The following is a 5,000-nucleotide window of genomic DNA, read 5'->3' as shown; positions in this document are numbered from 1 at the left end:
TTATTATTATCATTATCATTATCATCACTATCATCATTATCATCAATATTATTATTATTATTATTGTTATCATTATCATCGGTATTGTCATTGTTGTCGTCGTTGCCACTATCATTATTATCATTATTATTATTAATAGTAGTAGTAATAGTAGTAGTAGTAGTATTAGCATAGCTCACAAATAAAGCAGTGGCTTTGCAATTGCAAGTTCCCTCTCAGTTGTCTCAGTAGTGAGTGAGCATTAGATGCAGACATCAGATACACTTTGAATTTGGGAAGTGGCAGTCGTAGTAGTAGTGATGGTAGCAGCAGTAGTTAAGAGTAAGAGTTGATATTTTAGTAATAGTGTTAGGTGTAGTAGTAGCAGTAGTAATAGTAGCAGCAGTAGCAGCATAAGTAGTTGTAGCAACAATATAAATAGTTTTAGTAGAAGTACTAATAGCATCATCTGCAACAACAACAAAAGTAGTTGTAGCAATAGTAGTATCATCATCATCATCATCATCATCATCATCATCATCATCATTATCATCATCATCAACATCATCATCATCATCTTATTATTTTATCATCATCATCCTCAACATCATCATCATTATTATTGATATTATTATCTTTGTTTTTATTGTTATCTTTATTGATAATATCAATGTTATTGTTATTGTCATCATCATTATTAACTTTGTTATTGTTATTATTATTACTGTTATTATTATTACTACTATTATTTTTAACTTGTCATGTGCATCACTTCTATCACTATTTTTATGATTATTATTGCCATCATTATTATAACCCTTATTGTTGTTATATTATTGTTACTTCATTACTGTTATTATTATAATTGTTATTATTATTAATATTATTAACATTATCATTATTATTATTATTAGCATAATCATTATCATAAGCATCACCATCTTTATCATTAGCACCATCATTCAGCTATTTAATGATAATTTAAACCGATATCCTGTGCACTCATCTGTTGTTCATGCAATGTTGACATAACTACTTTACGACTTAATCGCAAACCGCCTTGGCAACTTGAATATCTCATATCAACATGCCAAAAAAATCTCGATCTTATAAAACAAAAGCAATTCTGTCGTTTCAGGCTATGAACTTACTTGACATATGAACCCTGAGAGAATCATGTTCAAGATAGCTTCGTTTGCCAAAAGGATGTACTCCAAGGTGCCTAATGCGGTTAATGGTAACCGTTAGAGTTATGGCAAGGATGTTTACCAGTCACTAAGTACCAGAGTCAGACACGATGAAGTTATCAAGGGGTATGCCAAGGTGTCACCAGGGAGTCTTATATGTCAAACCGAAGAGTAATGTATATGGAATATATATATATATATATATATATATATATATATATATGTGTGTGTGTGTGTGTGTGTGTGTGTGTGTGTGTGTGTGTGTGTGTGTGTGCATACATACATACATACATACATACATACATACATACATACATACATACATACATTTATATATATATATATATATATATATATATATATGATATATATGTATGTATATATATATATATATATATATATATGTGTGTGTGTGTGTGTGTGTGTGTGTATGTGTGTGTGTGTGTGTGTGTGTATGTGCGCACACACACACACACACACACACACACACACACACACACACACACACACATACACACACACACACACACACACACACACAACACACACACACACACACACACACACACACACACACACACACACTCACACACACACACACACACACACACACACACACACGCACACGCACACACGCATGTAGATATGTATATATATACATATATACATATATATATATATATATATATATATATATATGTGTGTGTGTGTGTGTGTGTGTGTGTGTGTGTGTGTGTGTGTGTGTGTGTGTGTATACATATATATACACATATGTATATATAAGATGTATTGTTATCATTGGTTAGCCTGTACATGCCAGGGCTGATATTCAATGAGGATTTTCAGTCCTCTGTAGTGTTATAAACATCAAACACGTGAATGTATTATTGTGTATATATATACTTTTTTCTTTGACAAATTTGTCATCAGTCAACCGGACCGATGCCTTCCCGCACAGTTGTGACGTTTCAGTCTTTTGTAATTTGTAGTTTTATATGTCCAAGAGCTTTCATATTTCGTGCCTCAAAATATTAAATATATTTACATATATATTTTCTATCGAAATGATCGTCGTCTTTATCTTCATGTAGGCCTATGTGCTCTTTCATACCTGTGGTTCCCAACTTATTCCAGGCGGGCATGAACACCGGAATTTTATAGGAACATGTTATCGCCTTAGTGTTTAATCTTAAAATACACCTCGATTTAGTAGTTATTTCTAGAATACATTACTGAGCAGAGGTGATATAGTATTCGATCCCGTTGTCGACATGTATATTTTTTTTCATTTTTTTTATCAGTTATTAGACTGACTACCACGAACTTTACTAGCCTTTTTTTTTTTTTTTTCTGTGTAATTTCTTTTATCCTATATTATCAGACTGGCTACCATAAACTTTGGAAAATATACGTGAGCCCAGATGAAGGGCTTCCTGGTCTGTATGCTGCCTTAATGGGTCTCGTCTTCGTTAACTCAGGTGCGGTCGATGTAGTAGAGAAGAGGAGTCAGATTCGTGCATTTCATTTGCAGTGTTGGTCTACATTTTGAGGCCGATGCAATATTCCTTCTCCTTTTATTAAGGGTGGAGATTACAAACACACTCCGCATGTGCTGAATTGTACAGTACGTTGATGTGAATATTATTTAGCTATATCAATTTCTCTTGATATGGATGTGCTGATGTTTATGATCAGTCTTTTCATTGTTATGTGTATACAAACACACACACACACACACACACACACACACACACACACACACACACACACACACACACACACACACACACACACACACATAAAGATATAGACGAATATATGATACATATACATTTTCTATCGTTAGTTATCTTTTAACGGCTCGGGAAAGTATTGTTACTGTGCACGCACAATGTCTTGGGTTATTGTCCACACATTTAACGTTTCTGTGATGTCATTTCTCATTTGTTTGTTTGTTAGGCGTTTGGTCAGCTGTGCTATTCGAGTGTTCGTAGAGAGGAAATAGAAAATGAGAGGCAAACAAAAGTCAATATATTTTTTTTTATTCATTTTGCACTAAGTGATGACATATATTGTATTTACATTGTGGTTAGATTGTGTCTTGTTTAACGATATATACTGAATGTGATCTCAAAAAAAAAAAAAAAAAATGAGGTTTAATTGCGTTCAAGAAAATTGCAGACGTTGTTTGCATACAAAGCATTTTGTAGACTGTATAGATATTTATATTTGTCAAATAAATGGCTTTATACAAGTGTGTTGTGTCTCATTATCATGACTGTTCACCGTAACAGGTAACACAGAACAGTACATTAAGTTGTGATCTACACCATGTGTCAAACCCGCGACCTGCTACCCTACTTTGATTTCAGTCTTACAGTCTGCCGTTCTGCATGATTAATTAGGCCAGTCCTTCGGGAGAGGGAGAAAGGGAAGGGAAGGGGGCTTAAAGAGAAAAGGGAGATGGGGAAGGGGAAACAAAGGGTGTCGATAAGGTGGAAGAGAGGGGTTTGGGAGACGGGGCTCAGAGAAACAGTAAGGGAAAGGGAGATAGGGAGTTTAAGAAGTAAGGAGAGGAAGTGGGGGCAGATGTAGTAGCATTATCACTATTTTCATTATTATTATCATTATCATTATCATTATCATTCTTATTATTATTAGCATTTTTCTTAATTTTATTATCATTATCAATATTACTTTCATCATCATTCTTATTACTATTGTTATCATTATCGATCATCCTTATCATCATTTTTTAATTAATATTATCATCATCTTTGCTGCTTTTTCACTGGAGAATTCTTCGGGTGTTTTTCTAACTTCCATCTTGAAAGATCTGAATTATAGATTCGTGTTTAAATGCTTTAGGCTTCAGGTTCTCAATTAATCATCATAGTCACACTCTCATATACCCCCTCCCCCCCTCTCCTTTTCCCCTGATTTCTCTTTCTTTTCTCCCTCTCCCTATTCGCCTCTACCGTTTATTTATCTTCCTTTAATTGTTCATACTTATTTCAGCTGACAACAGTTCTCTTTGATCACTGTTTCACTCTCCTTAATTTTTCTTATCCTCTCAAGGCTCTTTTATAAAAAATGGCTGCAACACAGGGACTCTGACGCATTTCTGTAAGAGCCTTAGTTTACATTCTAGGGTCACTAAGAAACTCTCTGTCTCTCTCTTTCTCTTTCTCTATCTCTCTGTCTCTGTCTCTATCTCTCTGTCTGTCTGTCTGTCTCTCTCTCTCTCTCTCTCTCTCTCTCTCTCTCTCTCTCTCTCTCTTTTACTCTCTCTTTCCTCTCTCTCTCTCTCTCTCTCTCTCTTTCCACTCTCACTCTCTCTCTCTCTCTCTCTCTCTCTCTCTCTCTCTTTCCCCTCTCACTCTCTCTCTCTCCCTCTCTCTCTCTCTCTCTCTCTCTCTCTCTCTCTCTCTCTCTCTCTCTCTCTCTCTCTTTCCACTCTCACTCTCTCTCTCTCTCTTTCCACTCTCACTCTCTCTCTCTCTCTCTCTCTCTCTCTCTCTCTCTCTCTCTCTCTCTCTCTCTTTCCACTCTCTCTCTCTCTCTCTCTCTCTCTCTCTCTCTCTCTCTCTCTCTTTCTTTCCACTCTCACTCTCTCTCTCTCTCTCTCTCTCTCTCTCTCTCTCTCTCTCTCTCTCTCTCTCTCTCTCTCTCTCTCTCTCTCGGCAAATCTGGTTTGTTTAAAAATATCAGGTGAAAGTCAGAGCAATATAAGTACTAGGATTTTTTTCTTTCTTTAAACTTTTAGATGATCCTTTGACTCTTTTAGCGTTTTTCTTTAAACGAGAACTCTCCACGTTCTAATCTTGTTTTCTT

The sequence above is a fragment of the Penaeus chinensis genome, chromosome 21, assembly GCF_019202785.1.
Source record: "Penaeus chinensis breed Huanghai No. 1 chromosome 21, ASM1920278v2, whole genome shotgun sequence".
NCBI lineage: Eukaryota > Metazoa > Arthropoda > Malacostraca > Decapoda > Penaeidae > Penaeus > Penaeus chinensis.
This window is presented reverse-complemented; position numbering follows the sequence as displayed.